Below are 21,470 nucleotides of genomic sequence, written 5' to 3'. Positions count from 1 at the left end.
GCTGTAAGTATCTGCAGGTGTCACAGTCTGGTACAGTCTCTCAGAGGGCAGCCATGCTAGACTTCTGTCTGCAAGCACAACATGGCATCAGAAACAGCATTGGGGTTTGGTGCCTGCCCCTGGGATGGATCCCATGTTTAGCAACTCACTATACGGCCTTTCCTTCAGTCTCTGCTCCATTATTGTCCCTGCATTTCCATTTAAGTCAGTGGACAAAATCCTCATGGATGTCCATCATCCTATACAATAGGCTGCTCATGGGTGATTGAACCAGTGTTTATGAACTCATTTTTGTATGTGTCTGGGGGAGGGTGATCCTCTCTCTCTTCTCTTTCTCTCTCTCTCTCTCTCTCTCTCTCTCTCTCTCTCTCTCTCTCTCTCTCTGTGTGTGTGTGTGTGTGTGTGTGTGTGTGTGTGTGTGTGTACACGGGTATGGGAGTACATATGCACATGTGTGTACTTGAGAGTACAGCCCGGAGGGCAACATCAGATGTCTTCTTCAACTGCTCTCTATCTCATTTTTCTCAAGCAGGAGCTGTTACTGAACATGTAGGTTGCTTATTCAGCAAGACTACTGGCTAGGAAGCCCAGGGATTCTCTAGTGCTGGGAATACAGGCATCAGCCACCATATAGAGATTTTTACATATGGGGTCCAAACTTATGTCTTTACACTTTTAGGACAAGCATTTAGTGGACTGAAACATCTTGCCTTGTCCTCATTCATCTAGGATGCCTTTCAGACAAGTCTCAATTTGTAGCCCCAGACTGGAATTCACTACGTAGCCAAGCATAATCTTAAGTACTTCGTCCTTGTGCCTCAGCACGCTGTGTGTTGAGATTACTCGTGTGCACTAGCACACATGGCTTCCTTCTCTCACTCTGAACCTGCAGCCACTCGGAGCCGTCTGTGCCCAGTGCTCTCTTCTCCTTCACTCTGAATATCACAGCCACATATGGTCCTTAGATCTCAACTTTTGGCTTCCGGTGCAGATTTTGGCTTACATGCACATAAACCCCTTTATCATCTCTGCTTACGACTGTTCTCTGAGATATCTACCCACTCCTCCTCCTACAGACCTACTGTGACTCAGATCCACAGCCTGACCTCCCAGCCATGTGATTCCACAGAGGTGGGTGGGAAGGAAGAGAAAGAGAGAAAGAGACTTCAAGTCAGCTACCTTAGCACCAATACATAGAGTAAAACCTCCATGAATATTTTAAATAATCTCATGAATTAATTTTTAAAATGCTCATTGTTTGTCTCTAGGCAGCCATGGAAGCTTCTATACAAAACACATCTACGAGCATTCTCGAGCAAAGACAACATCCCCTCTAGTGAATCCCACGCTCCAAATTCAAAGAACAACTCCCCTGACCTCTACGGAGACAGATTTCTTTGAGGGGTCCATGTACCAAGGGCAGACACACAGACACGTGAAGTGAACGGTAAGCACACCACTGGGTGAGAACTCTGCAACGTCTCCGTAAGTTAGACAAGTACTTATAATGAAAGGTTTGTGAGTTCAGAAAGCCCCGGGGTATTAGAAAAGACAGTTCAGCTTCCTATCTGGGAAGAAATGACAGCTCTCCTCACTGGAATTAAGCTTCAGATATTCTTGAGAAGAAAATAAAAGAACTTTCTGTGAGTAAAGAAATACTTTGGACACACTGAAGGAAACCTGCCTCCATGTGACCGTGACCTCATGGGATCTGATGCCAAATGTATTGACAGTGCTCAGAGAGTCTGGGCATCGTTTCATCAAGAATGATGGCTTCGTCACTCCAGGTTCGACTATGGAGGCTGTATCTACACCCACTCAGTGTGAATGACAGCCCATCTACTTACCCCCCAAAACAATCATTCCCTGTAGAATGTTCAGCTGAACCCCTTCCTTCAACTCTGCTTCTGTCTGAGAGTCAGTCATCGACAGGTCTCCTGTGGACAGCTGCAGCCGGGTCCAACCCGACTTCTGTATTCCAGAGCCCACTCCTCTGCCATGCATCTTCCCTATGCCCCAGAATAGAATTTCAAAGCTGGGAGTTGCATCTACACTCAAAACCTAAATCTGTCTTGGTAGAGGTCAGGGGAGTTGTTCTTTGAATTTGGAGTGTGGGTCTCATTAGAGGGGATTTTGTCTTTGCTCAAGAATGCTGGTAGATGTCTTTTGTATAGAAACCTCCCTGTTCTGTAAAAAGTAAAACTCAAGGAGCTGCCATGGTGTATACAGATTTATATGACTGACATACCCGCCTCCAACAGCCTCTTCTCCCTCCCTACAGTTATTCTAGTTTCTCCCCTGCCCATTCCACATGTGCAATATCAAATGATATTTATACATGAATAATTTTTATATTTAAAAATAGTCTCAGAACCACCAAATTGCATTCATGTCATTTCTACTGCTTTGCTAACTCTCCTCTCCTTCATTTGATGAACCCCATATTTCCCTTGCTGATTTCTCTCAAGTAGCAGTACTTCAGGTAAAGGCCATTGACCTTTGGCAGGGCTGAGGAATGTTCCACCTCTCTGCCCACTACCACTATGTACTCTCCAGTACCCAAGTATGGCCCTGTGTGCATGCTAGCCTTCACCAGTCCCAAGCCAGCATCAAAGGCACGATCTGTTCTCAAAACTCATGTCAGAACACAGAGCCCCACCAGTATAAGGATCCCCAAATGGGAACTTCTGAAAGTCACACTGAGTGAAAGGCATGCTGCACCGCAGTGGACCCTCAATAAGCATCTGCTAAGTAAATGAACATAAGAAGCATCACCAGGCAAGTAGTGCAGACAGAGGCTCGCAGGTGGGGTCGGTAGTGGGTAGACAGGTGGGCTGTGGACGTAGTGGGTGGAGTCAGAACTCGAACAAAGAGAGCCAAGAGCAACACTGGAGCATCAGCTAGAAAGAGGGACCTAATGTTTTCCAGTCCAACCCTAAGACTTTTGTGAAAATAGAATGGTCTTTAGAGTTCTGAAAGATGGTTTCAGCATCTTCTACAAACCTGCAGAATGCGATTTATTGTATTATTGACTAGGATAGGGAAGAATGACCCTGGGGAATGATCTAACAGTAATAGTCTCCAAGGAACCACAAAGGTGTCACTCCTGTGCAAATGAGCATTTGGAGTAGAAAGAAAGAGACTGCAGATATAAATTATGCAGCACTTCACTGTTTTGATATCATGTCTCACAAAAAAGGCTAATGTAAAGTAAGAAAAGAATCGAAATGCTTTTTGATTAAATAACAAATGTAGATTAATATTTAAGGGACATTTCATTATATTCATGAGGGTGGACACTTGAAAGAGAGAGGAGGGCTTAGAGGAAAACTTGAGATTCACCACTGGCGATGGGTTTAGTTCTGTAGCTTGGTGCTAAGAAACACAACAGAGCTGGACAGCGGCTGAGTCAGTAAAATGTGTGCACGTGTGCAGGAGAGTTCAAGCCTGGAACTAGGGTGAGGGAGATGGACAGATCTCTGGAGTCCTTAGCAGTTGTCCTAGCCAAACTGGGGAGCACCGGAGATTGAGAAGCCCTATCTCAAACAACAAGGTAAATGGAAACTTAGGAATACACTCAAGGTTGACCTCTGGCTTCCATGTATAAGCACACACAGATGTATGCCTCTCCATAGGCACATGTGCATCCACGTATGTGAATACATATCTGTGCACAGATATGCACAGATACAGCACACTAAAAAGGAAAGAGAAGAAGCTAATAAAACACATCAGACTAGCCTGCCCATGTCCACATTTAAGCACTCCTAAGGAGGAAGCTGTCACTTTGGAGCTCTGCATTTATTATTCCCTTACCCTCATTGTCTCAGTCCATGGCTACAAAATAATTCCCAAGGATGTGAGAATTACCAACTCGTCTTGATATTGTGATAAAAATACCCTGACAAAAGCAACTTGTCTGGGAAAGGTGTTTGTTTTGACTCACAGCTCAGGAACACAGTGAGGAAGTTATGCAGCAGGGGCTAAGCCATCAGGTCACTTTGTAGTGACAGTGAGGAAGCAGAGGCAGATTCATGTTCAGTCACCACCCACTGTTAGATTCAGTCCAGAACCCAAGCTCAGACAGAGAACTGTGTCACCTACAGTTACAAGTCGGACTTCATACCAGAGTTAACCTAATACAGAAAATCCCTCCCAGGTGTGCCTCCAGGTCTACTGTATGCCTGGATGATTCTACATCCTATCAGGGTAACCACTGAAAATACCCACAACAATGGGTAATTTGTGTGGGGGCAGATGCGGGGTGGGGGGGGTAACAGAAATCTACAAACTAAAACTCTGAAAGTCACTTTATTCATGATTTCAGCATCTGACATAGACACAATTTGAAAACAGACAAGATAGAGTCTCTGAAGTCTCTGGGCTTCAGAGAAGAAGGCCACTGTGTCATTACAAATAGAAAAGACCAAAACAAGCAAACACAAACGCTCCCTGCCAAGCCCTTGTATAGGTGATCTTAAGCCCAAAGCCCGTTGGTGAGAGGCAGTTCTCATCACTCCAAGATTCCTCCAGGGCTGGATCTTAAATATTCATTCACCCTGGGAATTAAGTTTCAACATGAATTTTCTCAGGAAGAAACCATAGCCTCCTCTTGCCTAGATATTCTCTCCTTGTGTGAGCGGTGCCAACATGCACTGAAAGGGTGTGGGCCACATGTAAAGTCCCACCTGGAAGGCAGTTTACCTCCAACAATGTGACACAACAGGGCAGGCAGGGTAAGGATGCTCCAAGAATAGAAAAGAATTTAACAAATGAGGCAGGAGGAAAAAAGCATCAGCTCTTAATGTGACTGTCTGCTCTCTACAGTCTCACAGTCCCTACAAAGCATAGTCGTAGAGGTGAATGTAACTCCCCCCCCAACACACACACACCGAATAAGTTTCAGAATACATTCTTACATCAAATCGATAATTGGTTTGAGGGAAGACATCTTCCAGATCCTGAGCAGGTTTTAAGCTCAGAAGCCAGTGGCAGGTTAGCTTTGACCCCCTGCTGACAGCATTTCCTTTGTTCTGTGGCCAACTTGCTGACATAAGGCCCAGGCAAAGCTAAGCAAAGCTACGTAGAGTCCAGCCATACTCTGTCATCTCTAGTCTTGTTTGAAGTTGCTACAAACAATTTACAGGTTCCACCTATCCCTGCTTTTAATTCGGCATTTTTTCCCCCACTGAGTAAATCGGAGCAGAGCTGCCTACCCCAGAGCTGTCGTGGAGACTGAGCATGAGGTTGGGGTTTTCTAAGAGTGAGTATGAAAGGCACATGAAAGAGAAGGGCACCTCCACTAGAGCTCAGCATAGGTCTGGGGCATAGAGGGGCCAGGGCAACCACTAAGGTCACTTCCGCTTCGAAGTGTGCATATTACAAGTGCAGCTTGCTTATCAGCAAGATGCACACAGGGCATCTCACTAGTGTGTCTGAATTTGTTTCATGGACTGTAAAAAAGTAGAGACACCTACTAGAAGGAGCACCCTTACAAGTTACACTCTTCTCAGGGCAACTGGAAATGGCTGATGGATGTGACCATGCGAAAAGTCCTAGCCCGATTTGGAGTAACTCTGCATGGCTGTCCAAAATCAAGAGCTCTGCATGACTTGGGCTGAGGCTTCTGTTGCAAGTTTACCATACCTCAGATACTCCCATCATGCATTTCTGCCTCCTTTCTTACTCTCCTCCTGTTCCTTTCCCCAGTAACGATATGCAAATTTCTACTTTAAGGTCCATTACAAAAGGAGCCCCACTCTGTTATTCTCTTTATTCTGACAGAGCACCAAGAACCTCCATGCAGTTCAGATCTGTGAGATGCATCCATTCATAACATCTCCAGAAAACTTACTGATGAGGGCCTAAAGCATAGCTGCCTTTCCCTGGGCTGAATCCCACCAAAGACTGGGAATTTCAGTGGTCTCAGTGCACTTAGTAGCATTTCTCCTGAGGAGCTGACTTTAAACAGGCAGAGACTCCAAGCCTTAGAAACTAGAAAGAGAAACAACATCTGACCATTCTATGGCTTCCATATCTCTTAGACACCACCAGAGAAAGACACAAGAAAACCTTTCATAACACAGAAAACTGCACTTGTTACCCTTTCAACATGATGATGATGATGATGATATAATGATGATGATGGTAATAATAATAATAATAATAATAATTAATAATAATAAAATCTATCTTGTCCTGAATCTCTCTTTGTTAGCAAAAATGCATGTCCCCAAATAGCTTAGTCCACAGGAAATCTCAACGGTGTCCCAATGTCACTTGCCTGGAAATGTTCTCTCACAGAATTGGGTGGACTAGATAGGTCTAAAGCATTCAGTTCTCTCCATAAAACATATTAAGAACAGGACATTAAATATCCAAGAGTGACCTTAATTCCCATGTCTTAGTTAGGGAAACACCATGACCAGAAGCAATTTGGGGAACAAATGATTTATGTCACCCACAGTTCCAGGTCATCATTAGAAATACATGGGGGAAAATACAGTCAGGACAGGAACTCTAACAGGCAGGAACCTGGAGCCTAGAGCTGACGCAGAGGCCATGGAGGGGTGCTAATTACTGAGTTCCTCATCCTGATTTGTTCAGTCTGAGACTGGCAGCCCAGGGATACGCCACTCACAGTAGGCTCAGCCCTTCCCTATCAGTGACTAAAAAATGCCCTACAGCTGGATCTTCAGGAGGCATTTTCCCAGCCGAGGGTTTCTCTACTCAGATGACTCTAGCTTGTGTCAAGTTGATATAAAACCAGCCAGGAAACTCTTCCAGGTGAGAGATAGGAAAAACTCAAGCAAGACAGACGTGGGAAAACAAGCTAACCTCTCAAGCACAAGCTGTGGATCCATGGGACTCTTTCCTCTGAGGGAAAGGACTGATTTCCACGTCTTAGAGTAGGCGTCCGTTCTATTTCGCTAGCCCTCTTCTTGGCAAACCTGAGAAAGGCCGCTTACCCCACCCCCCAGGTGACTTGACGTAGTAGACAAAGTGGCACTTGGTAATATTTCTTGCCTCTGCAAACAGAGAGAAAGAAAAATTTACAGATGTGAGACAGACTTCCTCACATAACTTTACCATATTTCACACTTTGTTGAGAAGTCAGGCAGAGAACTTCACACTTCATTGAAAATCCATTAAAACAATTACTAGGTCATTAGTATGGACTTTTAAGTACTGGCTTTCAATCTCCCCCACTAAAGGAAGCCCTTCAACAGACCCCTACCACCCTTCGCAAGCCAGGCCAATGGGCCTTGAGTAAACAGCCCAGATACATTAAAATGTGTTCTCATGGGGGAAAATCCAGTCTCATCAAGGAAGAGAGAATGGTAATCATTTAAAATTAGGGAAGAAGGGAGGTGCCAGGGACATGGCACAGCAGAAATTCTCGGAGCAACTTACAACTGCCTGCAAATCTTGTAGGGTCCATCATCCTCTTTGGACATCATCGGCTTCTGTGCCCCTGTAGTGATCATGAAGAGGAATAGGCACACATAGAGATGCACATAGATACGAATAAATGAATAAAATAGGAAAAGGAATCAGTTACAGCGTGCTTAAACATTTGAAATCAGGACAAGGATTGGACAAGTGATGTGGGAGGCTATCCAATGATCATCCAAACCCTGTTAAATAGGCAAGACAAGCTTTGGTGTTTTACAACCAGGAAGTAGTACTATGGCGAGCGTTGTCAGTAATGGCTTATATATTCAACAGACTAGAAGAGAGTTTAGAACCTTTTAGCATAAAAGAATTACGTATTTTTGGGCTGGAGAGATGGCTCAGAGGTTAAGAGCACTGTCTGCTCTTCCAGAGGTCCTGAGTTCAATTCCCAGCAACCACATGGTGGCCTTCAACCATCTGTAGTGGAATCTGATGCCCTCTTCTGGTCTGTCTGAAGACAGCAACAGCGTACTCACCTACATAAAATAAATAAATCTTTTAAAAAAAGAATTATGCATTTTTGAGGGGAATGAAATGAAAATTTTTATGACTTAAGCATCTTTCCATAATGTATATGTATCAAATTATCACACAATAGGCAAATATATATATATATATATATATATATATATATATATATATATATCAGCTTAAATTGAAATGTGGACAGGTAAAATGATTCAACAGGTAGGGAATTTTCTGCCAAACTTGAAAATCTGAGTTCAATTCTGAGAGCCATGTGGAAAGAAAGATAACTCTTAAAAGTTGTCCCCCGACTTCCACATTTGTTCTGTGGCACAGACCCACTTACCCACTTACATACATAGATACATATGCATATACAGACAGCCACACATACATACACGAATAAATCAATTAATATAATAAACAAAAAAGAGGAATCACTGCCCATGATTCAATTCTGTCACCATATGCTGTGCACAATAGAACTGTACACATCACTTTGTCCTCAACTGGAAAAGCTGTAGAAAGGCACAGAGGGCAAAATGTCAGCTGACTGAGGAGTGTGCCTCTCAAGGCAATCAGAAGAACCTGTTGAGTGACTCCCAAGACTTTAAATACTAACTCTTGCCAGCAACTCCACAATTAGCTTCAGCCCAAATCTCTTTCTAGATGTTTGAATGTTCACTTGGTCACCCAGTTGAAGGTCAACAAAAATCTCAAATGTGTCCAAATGAGGTCACTTTCCCCTGACCTTGCCCCCCATCTGTTCTGTTGTACCTTTTCTTGTTGATATATGAGTCATGATAAAACTGCACAGATTCATAGTGCACCATTGATAATTTTGATGTGTATCAGATATGAAGCCATTATTAAAGCCAAAGCAGTTTATATAACCATCATTCAGAAGCATTTTTCATAGTCAATTATGACTCCTCTCTGTCAGGATCTCATCACCCTTTGCAATTCTCTTTCCCAGCGACCATGACCCTCCTCAGTCACTAATCTCAGTGGTTGAATTTACACGCCTGGGAAAATGAAACTTAAACTGAAGAATTGCCTCCATCCGATTGACCCTTAGGTATTCTATGGGGCTATTTCTTGATTATTAATTGATGTAGGAGAGCCCAACCCACAGTGGGCGGTGCCATCCCTAGGCAGGTAGGCCTGGACTTGTAAGAATGGTGAGCCTTAGAGCAAACCTGTTGTGGTTTGCCCTGAAGTTATCTGTATTTTGATGCTAATTCCACTGCCCCAAGGACAGCTGCCTAGTCACTTCTCAGGAATCAGGTGACTTCACCAGAATCTTCTCCCCATTGATTTTGTAAAGTAAAGGTGAGGGAGACTAGAACAGAAAAGAGAGACAGGAGACAGAAGGAGAGAGAGGGGAGAAGCCTTGGCAGGTGATGTTAAGATTCTGCTCTGTGTATTTACAGGTTGTTATTAATATTCTCAAGGGATGGATGGTACCGGGCTTTGTATGTTTAAGTGGGCAATTATATCTTACCAATTGGGTCAAAGATTATTGTGTTGTGTGTTCTTTTATGTGAGGGTTTGAGTGTAGGAAAGTGTGCGGCTGAGATGTGTTTCTGCTAAGATATCTAGCAGATATCGTGGGGCACTACGGTGCCAGAGCTAGCAGGGTAAAAGACAACTATACTGTTTTATTTTTATATTTTTACAACAACACAAACCAATAAGTAGCTTTCTTCCATGGTTTCTGCCTCTACTCCTGCTTGAGTCTCTGCCCTTTTTTAACCAGATGATGGGCTGTAACCTATAAAAGGAAGCAATTCCTTGTCTTCTCAAGTTGCTTTTGGTCATGGTGTTTGTCACAGCCATGGAGAGCACCTCACTACAGTTGAATTTACGTTTTGTTGAGTTTATTTTTATTCTCTGACTTTAGCACAATTAATTTGAGACTTGTATGTTCATATTTATCACTTGGCAAGTTTTAAAATTAACTTCTTTGAGATCTCACACTATGTCATGCACTGACGTCATATTCATTCTCCTCTCCACCTCCATTCCTGTCGAACCCCAATTCCCACCTCGTCCCTTTCCTACTTCCATGTTTCTAATTACTGAGCCGTGTTCTATAATGTGGCTATATGTATTCCCATCAATACACTTTATTAAGAGTTGAGTTCTTGTCTGACTAGGTACAACACATAAAACTGCTACCATTTTCTGGGGCACAAGGTATGCCTATCTTTAACTTTCTAAGGGACTGTCAAACTGGTTATAAAAATCAGTTGTGTCAATTTTACACCCCATCAGTAATGAACACACACATTCTGGTTGTTCCCTTTCTCACCAGTATGTGATGTGATCAGAGATTTTAACATCAACTATTCTTACATGTGTGCTATTTTCTTATTGGGATTCAATTTCCAGTTGCCTAATAAGCTATGATATTAAACATGGACGTTATGTTTGTTTGACAGTTATCTGTTTGGGTGGAATGTTTATTGAATTTTTTTACCACTTTTAAAATATGGTAGTGTGGTTGTTTTAAGTTGAAATTTGAAGTTTCTTCATATATTTGAGATAAGTCTTCCACCAGACATATGTCTCACAAATGTCTTCTTTCCATATGTGTTTCTTGCTATACAATTTTCTCATAACATGCTCGGACAGCATCCTTTCATGCTAAGGAAATCCAGGTAGCCAGCCTGTTGCTTAATGAATCATGAATTTGATGCGGTACCTAAAAACTTAAACTAACTTTAGGAAAAAGATGTTTTCTCCTACATTTAAGTTTTAATTTGAAGCTTCTGACAAAATTTGAGTTGGTATTTGTGTATTGTACATGTATGTAAGTATGAATCAAAGATCAAAGGCCCCCACTTGTGTGTGATGTGTGTGTCTGTGTCTGTGTGTGTGTGTCCCTCTTTTCCCACCTTCCCTTCCCCTCCCCCTCTCTGCATGTATGTTTGTGTGTGTGTGTGTGTGTGTGTGTGTGTGTGTGTGTGTGTGTGTGTGTGTTGAGAACAGGAGTACATTGCCAAAGCAGACTTTATCACCGAATTGCTTTTACACCCTTCTTAAAATAAATGTCTGTGAGGCAGACCGGCTCAGACTCTTGCCCAAGTCTCTGTTTCCTCGGACACAAGGCTGTTCCTTTCTTCTGACATAGGGAGGCCACCTGCCAAATGAATCATGTCTTGTTTCAGTCAGAGGGTGAGAAAGTGGAGTCAGGGTGCTGTTTTCTGTGATATCAGGATATATATTTTGGGATTAAGTGTCCAAAACCCTCAGTAGCAGACTTGGGGCACAGTTTCTGTGCATATTGTCTTTCATATTTGTCTCTAAGCCAGTGGATCCCAACCTCCCTAATAATGAGACACTTCAACACAGTTCCTCATGTGATCCCAGCCATAAAACTATTCCATTGCTACTTTATAACTGTAAATTTTCTGCTGTTATGAGCTGCAATGTAAATGTCTGATATGCAGGATATCTGAGACATATCAGATATCCCACAGGTTGACAAAAACTGTCTTAAGTGTATCATCCATTCTGTCCTGTTACTAATGGGAACATTTAAATATTTGTTTCTGTTGTTTGTTGGTACATAGACATGAACTTGGTTTTGTCTACTGTTCCTGTATCTGGCATTTTGCTAGGTCTGGTCCTCATTTCTAACTTTATGGTGTTCATCTCAGTTCATCAGAGATAACTACTTTGTGAATTCTATGCCTTCTATTTCAATATGGCTTCTTCTCTGGCCTTTTATTTTCCTTGAGTCACTGGCTAGAAACCCTAGATCAACAATGTGTGGAACTAGAGCTTAAATACTGCCCATAGCCACATGTGAGGACATGGTTTGATGCTGGGGGAAGCTCTTTGCTTCAAAGACACTACAGGTAACAGGATTCTGTCCTCCCAGAATGCTAAAAATGCAGAGACCTGAAAACTACATAATCTATGACATATGGAGTAGAGCCCTCAGAAAAGACCAGTTGAAGTAGAAAATAATTTGTTTCAAACAAATAGCACCCTCATCTTGTCTCATAAACCTTACAGAACCTGAGAAAAATTAAACCATCCCAGGTAAATTAGCTCAATACATTAGGCATGGGTTTGGCAAGCTAAGGAATGTCAACAGGTAGTACTTAGTGAAAAGGCAAAAAATATGAGAGAGAAAACATTATAAAGGCAGAGCGGTTCAGATAATTTACAGCTCCGCCATGTTCCCAACACAGTTGATGAATGGTAGGGAGGCCAGGGTGGCTGGGTAGAAGCTGCCAAGAGATGCAAGAGGGAGACTGGAAAGGAGTGAGGAGAAGATAGTGGGGCCTTGAGAGCTATTTTAAGATTTAACTTTGACTAATGTTGGATGTCCTTAAGAGGTTTTGAGCAGAAAAGTAATGTCATCTGCCTTGAAGTAAAGATTTGAAGAAAAATCAGAATGTGAGGAAAATCAGCTGTGAAGACTGAAAGGCAACACTGGGGCTGTTAGACTCAGTCTCATTCTGGATTTAGTCAAAGTTGAACTACCAATGTTTGCTGATGGATCTGATGTGGAGTGTAGAGTTTCACCTAAAAGCCATTAAATCCATTCCTAATATGAGCTGCATGGCCATGTTTAACACGAAGAAAGGGAAGCAGAGCTAAGCTCAGTAACACCACTTTCCAGGAAGATTTAAAACATCATTTTTAAGAGGTAGTTAATACGACTTTCTAACAGAGATATAGAGCTGGGGGTTACAATATCAATCCCCGGAGGCTTGATTTTAGATGATTCTAATTTAACCCCAACAATTAGCTATCATTTCACCTGAAGCACAAGACAGTCATCGAAAGGCTTGTTTGATATGGGGCAGATTAGAAAGAACAAACTAACAGGCCAAACCTTAGACAGCTCTTTGCCCTTGTCCTCTTCAGCACCCACCTTGGTCCATTTTAAGGTTAAGTGTTTTGTGTCTTTTGGCCTCTCATACTCACTGTGATCTGAAATCAAGTCCCAGGATGGAAGCCCTGAGTCCTGAGTAGCTGCCTTCCAGAACTGCAGCCTTTTCCCTCAAGCTACAAGCTGTTTTCAACTTCTTAAAGCTTCTCCCCTTGGAGACACTTTGAGGGAACCAAATAGGTCTCAACATAGAAGTGGAAAGTGAACGTTTTGCCTTTTTCTTTCCCAAACACATACCTTATCTTTGTCTCAGTTTTTAGAAAAATCAAATATCATTTGGTTTCCAAAAATATTTGTCTTGGAGCTTGGGATAAATTCCTAGTTGATGAGAAACTGTTGTTCCAGAGAAGGAAGGGAATAAACCTCTCAACTACTATGCAGACGTGCTGAGCAAATTCAGACGTCCGGTTAGCAGAGGCAGACCTTGGCTTTTTGTGGCCTCTCCCATCTAATTGAAAACCTTTGGGAGAAGATCTTACCTGGAAGTATTCCAAGAGGAAGCCAGAAAAGGCCCAGTGGGAGCTACAATGGCCTATTTTCAATTACCAATCAAACCAACACTCAGTCACTATGCCAAAGGAGCCAGGAAAGTGGTAAACTGATATTTATTCCCACAAAACATATAAATATGCACTCTCTTGAAAGATTATTTGAAACCTAGTGACCAATAAATAATTGTAAGGGCTTCAAACCTTATTTTAACTACCTTAGTCATACTTGTCTAGGCTTGATGGTCACCAAAGAGCAAAAAGTTCTCCCCTTCTTAGGAGTCAAAATAACTAAAATTTAGGTCTTTAACTTCTAATCTGTCCAAGTGGGATTCCTGAGAATTACAAATGTGCTGAGATTTTTTCCCCCTTCTGTCTCATATGGCATGGGACTTTTTCTCATGACTTTCTGTGATGAGAAAATGTAATGGCCTCCCCCGCCCCACTCCAGACTTTAGAACCTAAATCTGCAGCCCATATACAATGCTAACAAATGGCTAAGACCTGAACCTGAGTGATATGAATTGTTAAGTATTACAGCTCCGAGTGTTTAGTTATGGTTAATTTATAACTAAACACACTAGTATTTAGTGGAACAAAAAGGTCATTAGTGTCTTACTAGGAAGCAATTAAATTAACAGCTCCAAGCTATTCATCAAATCACAAAACAGATGCTGAACTTTTCTGTAGGAAATCACATTCTAGAACGCAGGAAAAGAGCTAAACTCAAGACACAGCAAAACTGCCTCTTCCCTTTAGCTTCTCTCAAAACAAACAAACAAACAAACAAACAACAACAACAAATCCACCTCTTTCATCTGTAGCCAGAGTCCCAGAGCTCTTTACATTACAGACAAGGCAGAGAGAACTAAGGATACCAACCAGAACAATTCCACAGACGTATACATAAAGGCATTCTCGATCCCCTACCACTCACCAACAGGATTTCGCTCACTCACTATGTGAAATCCTTTGGCTCCAGTGATGACAATATAATTATTGTCATATAATAAAACAATATATTCAGATGATGAGATATATCAACTGTATTAAGTGATGGTTATGCTTATGTAACAATAGCCCTCAAAAACAACTGTATTTAGGAGAAAATTTTTAGAAAGTTTATTGCCTGACATATGCATATGCTGTACCAGTTACTCAAATCGATTGATCTTCATCTTTCTTTTGAGTAGAATAACCTAGGGAATGTGATGGGTTAGCATGAACATGGAATATTCAACTGGCCATGGACGACAGAGACAGAAAAAAAATGAGATTCCAGTCTTGCATTGTCATTTATTACACAATTGACTCTGGGAATGAGTTTCACGGACTTAAGTGTCAGCAGCGTCCTATAGTAAATGGAAATGATACTTAACTCCTGCAGCTGTTTCCAAGACTGGATGGGGAAATGATGTAGCAAGAATTGGAGGTCGAGTTCAGGTTTAAGTGATTTAAGAAGAATTGAAGGCCTCTTGAGCAACAGGAGATATCTAAACTATCATAGGTACTCGTGAAAGTAGAGGACCCCCAGATTATTTGTAGATTTCTCATTGGTGATGGGCAGAGGAGTGAAGGCAGCTGTCCAAACCCTAAGAGACCACTGTAAAACAGACAACTTGACTGAACCTTGAAGTAGCCATTCCTGTTTGTGCATGGTGGTCCTGTCTTTTCTTTCTCAATCTCCTGCCTTCCCTTTTCACTACCTAAATCAAACACTCACTTTCACTAGGGTGGCGCTTATCCGAGCAAAGAACAGGATGGAAAAATGCTGAAACAAGGATCCAATGGGGCGACAGTTGACAGACAACACAAATTACACAAATTAACACAAATGTTAGGGTAGCTAACACTTGTCTTTACACCCATGTTTCTAGTCCATGGGCTATATCTTCAGTAGTATAAAGTTGCTTTAATATTTGATAGCATAAGAAAGACACAATGGTTACTTCCAAACTATATGAAACACAAAGTAATATTATGTAACTTTTAAAGCTATTGAGTGTTGGAAAATTTTGTTCATACACAAATTTAACCGCCAGGCTTCTGCCTGTCTGCTACAGATAGACACTAATGGTTGATGCTACAAAGGTCTCCTAGAGCATTTAACCTGTGCCCACACCCTCACGCAGTTACTGGCTTTCTTGCAATAACTCAAGACATCACCTTTGGGTCTCAGCAGAGGTTCACTCTCTCAGGTAATTATTTAAGGAAGCAGTTAAGCCTGCTCACTTGTACTATGAGGGCCTTTTTGAAATGCAATATGGATTGTAAGACTGCAGACTTTTTTGGAGGGCAACTATCTTATCAGTTCCATAACCTTCCCTTCTCAGCTGTTAACTCTACGTGACTGTTTAACAAACTGCTCACCCTCGTTTCCTTCACTCATGACCTTCCCAGTAAACTGGCAAAGCAGAGAAAGAAAAACAAATTGGACACAATCCCCACTCCAGGCGTCTATGTATTTATCAGGTTTTACAAGCTATGAACGAGTCAGGTTGTATATAATTATGCAGCCATTTCTCATATCAGGTTTCCTCTGTCAATGTGTTGAGAATCAAGCTCAACATTGATTAGAACATGACTCATTTATCTCCTAGTGCAACTGTTTCACCAAGGTGAGACAATCTCAATAGACACATCACACATAATCGCAAACCAGGCAAAAGCCCTGTACATAATTGAAAGATTCCAAGTCTTTCAACTGTAGAATGAAAAATGAAAAATAGTTTCTGCTGAGTGTGCAGGACATACCAGGTGCAGTGATTCAGCCATGAAATAATTAAATAAAGAAACAGGAGAGCCACCCAAACATTTTACTAACCAGTCAGCATTATGAACCAATTCTCTGTAGATGCCTACCATTCTGTCATGGTTTGTCAAGCAGTAGTATGACTGTCTTTATTTCTGTAAATGTTTAACAGACAGATGTCTTCTGCACAGAGGACATAGGTGCTCACGGCTGCTTATAAAGAATCCTGATTTCTTCAGGTCCCCAGAGGTGGCACCTACTCAGGTGGTCCTCACACTCTTCCGGTGTCCAGGGGATCAGGAAAGAGGATGGGAGTGAGCGCTTAGACCAATAGATTACTCATACTGGAGGCCAGTCCTGCTTCTAACCTGGTGCTTTCACAGTGCTTGCACACTCATTAGAGAAGACCTAACTCCGAAAGCAGAAGAGACCAAAAAACATGGCCTCCAGAATTCATTTTTCCTACTAGAGCTTCATTCTGGTTATAAATGAACTTTGCTTCCGAACTTTTGTTTTCCTGATTCTTTGCTTTTGAAAAATATTTTAACTGACATTCCTTAACGTCTCTGTGTATAACAATTAATTTTTTAAAAATAGTATGTTTGGGATTGAAATGTGAGACGAGACTTTGGCAGGAGAAACAAATAACCGTTGGCCACCTGGCTGCATCAGGCTCTCATCTAAGCAGGACATAAATGAAGTAAGAGTTTGTAAAAATACAGAATAAAAAATGACGTTGTATAAACATGAAGAAGAAGAAGAAAATCAAGCAGAACAGAGATGCGAATGGAGAGCAATGCCACTCTCAATAGCATGGCCAGAGAGGACTCTGAAACGTAGGGCTGATCACGTGACTACCCAGGGGGAGAGCATTAGGTTAGGGGACTGGAGGAAGTCTAAGTCCTGATGTGAAAAGGCTTAGCTTAGAGTCATCCTGGTGATTAATGTAATGATCTCTGGCAGAGCAGCCAATCCTCCTGAAAGTCTTAAGTAGCATTCCCTTCCAACACACACACACACACACTCACACTCACACACACATATACTCACACTCACACACACACACACTCACACACACACACAGCACATGCAAGCAAGGATATAGGCATGTAGGGATACACACACAACACACACACGTACGTACATCCACTCAACACACACACACACACACACACACACACACACGCACACCACATGCAAGCAGGCATGTAGGCATACAGGCATGTAGGCACACAATACACACACATACACACATCCACTCAACACACACACACACACACACATATGCATGCAGGCATGCAGACACACACCACACATGTACACACAGATATACACACACGTACACACAAATACATATATGTACACATACACACACACATGCATAGACACATAAATATATACACATGTATCCACACAAATATGCACATAATATATAAACTCAAATATATACATATACAAACATTATACTTAAACACACACAGACAGCCAGTTTCTAAACTTAATTCATTAGTTTTAATTTCTGTTTTTGTGTGCATATCTGAAACATATTCGGCAAGCAAGCGGTAGATACCTAAAATCCCTCTGAAATTCTTTAGCTAAAATACAATATTGAATTTTTGCCAATTTTGTCCTTAGTAGAAACGTATTGATAAACTCTTATATTCACTATTAGTTTTCTTTAGGATTAGTCTAAATAAAACTTCTCTACCAAGTAATAGGAAGGGGAAAGTTGAAAGAAAGGATTTTGTTCTGAATGTGCTATCCAGGCCTTGGAAACTATTTTTGTTTAAGCTTTTTAGAGTGTCGTGTATGAGAAGTATTTACCTTGTTTCTCCCCATCCAGCTCCTTCCATGTTCCTCACACTCTTCCAAGATCAGGACCTGTTCTTATTTTTGTCAAGATTACCAGGAACCTAAATGAGGACGTGTTTTTTCACAGTTCAGAGAGTTTGTTGGGCTCACAGTGGAGGATTTGATAAGAGGAAATCTATGAGCAAGTCGGGGAGGAGAGCAAAGAGGCAGGGAAATTGTATTGGCATGTACTATATGAAAGAAGGATCTCTTCGAAATAATAAAACAAAATACTGAAAAAGGTTTAATATACTTAAATTCAGAGGAAAAATTATCATTTTTTGAATTGGTAATAGAAAATCTTCAGTGCATCTGAAGACCCAACAAAGCTCTTTGGAAACAGGATATATGTAAGTTATTTTCTATTGATTTAGAACAGATGATTAAAGTATGTGTCTATTAATGTCCTTCAAGGAAAAAAACCCCACAGGCTAAAGAGCAAGAAGAAGAAAATTCTGGTAAAGTCTATAAAAATATTTAGAAAATTCTCTGGAGACTCTTGCCTCACACCAGATGTGGTTAGATTCATCTTCTACATGCAAGGATAGAGTCCCGGAGATATCAGAAATCATACTTTGTCAGTATTTAAGCCAAAGTGAGGAACATGCTCTGTGTGCCTAATAGCCCTCTTCTGGAGGGCCAATCAGAGAGAGAGAGAAAGAGAGAGAGAGAGAGAGAGAGAGAGAGAGAGAGAGAGAGAGAGAGAGAGAGAGACAGAGAGACAGAGAGAGACAGAGAGAGACAGAGACAGAGACAGAGACAGAGACAGAGAGAGACAGAGAGACAGAGAGAGACAGAGAGACAGAGAGGTGGGGGGAGGGAGGGAGGCAGGGAGGGAAAGAAGAGAAAGGAAAAGAAAAACACCTTCCAGGGAGCCAATCAGAAAAAAAAAAAAAACACCACTTTCCAGAGGGCCAATCAGAAAAAACACCTTCCGGAGGGCCAATCAGAAACTGAGCTAGCGAGCTTACCATTTAAGTCATGAAAATGTCTGTGTGTTTAAAGAAACACATCAGTCTGGTAAATGACTGGCTTGAAATAACCTAGTCTGTTTTCACTGGTCTGTTTTCTATTAGACAATGCAATATTAAGGCTGTTGGCACAGACTTCTGCAGGAAGCCTATACACAATCTCCATCAAGCCCCAATCGTAACTTCTTAGTCGTTTTGAAGAAACGTTACAGAACATCTACAGTGAGACTTTGTGCTCAGAACCTGGCCACAGCTAGGGGCTGTCACACAGGAATCCTGTCAGTGATCTCACGCCAACGTTTCGGAACAATTGATAACAGCATCTGAGGTATTCTTTGTTGTCACTCCCTAAAACTCCCTGAAGCCCGGTCCGTATTTTCCAATACAAGAAGCCAATTGGCTTAATGGTATTAAAATTCCAGCATTAAAGGTCTTAGAGTTGGAGACTGTTCCTTCCATTTACATGTCCGTGGATTTACAAGCAACTTTGAGAAAGGATAGAATGCAATAGTCAAGAGATAAACTGTTGCCAGCCAAGAGGCTCAAGTTATGGCTCTGCTATTAAGACAAGTTGTCTCCTTTGCTCCAATTCTCTCATTTAAGGAAGGGAAGATAATAACCTAAACAATAGCAAAGGATGCTGGGAAAACTCAATGATGTAAATAGAAGGGAAGGTTTGAGTCCGGAGACTTGTGTACAATAAAGTAGGATCTAAGTGGGATCTACATGCAATCATATGAGTCCCAGAGGGAGACACAAAGATTCCCACGGGCAGAAGAGAAGACACAACCAGAGAGAAGAAAGCAATGTGGTAGTGACAGATCCACAACTCAAACAGTGCCGTCAACCAACAGAAGTAGAAGATGTGCGAAACGGACTTCCCTCCAGCGCTGAAAAACAAAAGAGAACAAAACTCAGTAGCATCCTAGTTTCAGAACATTAACAGTGCTCGCCATGGCTGATTTGCAGAACACAGAGCACAAAGGATGTGGTTCTGCTATTCTGCACTGCCGAGTTCACTGAAAGGCATGGTCAGTGGTCAGAAAGTCGACATGTGGTCAGAAAGATAAGACATGGAATGTTCTGCCCCGCTCTTCCCCCCGACTGTGTCCATGGTTTCTGCAGTTTGGCTTTCCAGTCTTTTCTTCTAGGGGTGGAATGCGTGTGCCGACGGATGAACGAAATTCCTCCTGCTAATCAAATGGAGGTAAATGTGACATCGTGTCTGCTCCAAGACCAGGTGTGTAGGTCAGAGGTAGCCTCTAGTATTGCTCCTTAGGTACTGTCCACATTAATTTTCAAGACAAAGTCCTCCTCCTGTCCGGACTCACCAGATAACTAAGCTGGCCAGCTAGTGAGCCCCAGGGAGTCTCCATTTTCCCTGTGCTGGAATTACATTAGTGTGTCCCCGTGCCTGGCTTCTTTTGTACATGAGTTATGGGAAACCAACTCAGGCCCTCATGCATGCATGGTAAACACTTGGCCTAATGAGCCATCTTCTAAGCTCTGCTTCCTTGGTTTGGGGCTATACATAAAAAAAAGACACAGCACAGACAACCCGTGAGGAGCAGGACTGTGAAGATGCTGAGAGCAGATGGGAAGTAATTGAGAACCTACAGCCAAACTTAGACAAGACATGCACAAGTTAACGATAAGTCACTCATAAACCTCCATTATCCAGTTACAACTGGCTGCTAAAATTACTACTGGGATGCTGATTCAATATTTTTTTTAAAAAAATGGATTTTGTTTGTATCCACTATTCTTCTAGACTGTCTGGTAGGTAGTAGTAGGATTATGCTGTTCACCTCGAAATATGATAAATGATCTAAACAGTCCTTTTTATGATGCAAAATTTGAGAAAGAGTATTCTACCCAGCTCTCTAGGATGTGGTTTTAATGACTTAGTGATTACCAATGCCTTTTAAGAAGCCAACACTGAACAAAGGTGGAACAAATATTTCCAACATGGCCCTTGTGTTCCAGTTGCATTTATGTCCTCTTTGTTAAACACGCCCCCGCACCCTTGAGTTCCTTTCTAGGTTGAAATCATGACAAACGTAGGAGGGAGAAGCCATGGTGACTTCGGGTTTTCTGGACTGAGAGAAATGTAGTGATTCAAGTTTTATCTCAACTTTGTTAGGCTACAATACCCAGTTTTCAAATCAGATACTAGTGTCAATGTGATTGTGAAGCCTGGAAATATGTTTGCCATCCACAGACAGTGGCAATAAGTACAATAACGTTGATAACGTCAGGGTCCTTATTCAACCCATTAAGAAGCTCAAGCACAGATACTGGAGTCTGCCGTGCAGTGGAAACGCAGCCTCAGTGCATCAGTGCTTCCAGTTCAGTTCCTAGCCTGCTGCCCTGCCTGTGTGAACCTAATAGTTCCCCAAATTTCAGTCTCCATTCCTGACTACAAACCTCTAAAAGGGTGTTAATCAGTATGTGCCTTACAATTATGAACTATATCATATCTAAGTTCATTATGTATCTAATATATAACAAGAGAGTTAAGGATTATATACAAATACGTGTAAGGATGAAGTGTGTGTGTGTGTGTGTGTGTGTGT

This window comes from Rattus norvegicus, chromosome 2 (assembly GCF_021556685.1).
Source record: "Rattus norvegicus strain SHRSP/BbbUtx chromosome 2, alternate assembly SHRSP_T2T, whole genome shotgun sequence".
NCBI lineage: Eukaryota > Metazoa > Chordata > Mammalia > Rodentia > Muridae > Rattus > Rattus norvegicus.
The sequence above is the reverse complement of the archived record's forward strand: the minus strand, read 5'-3'. Positions refer to the sequence as shown.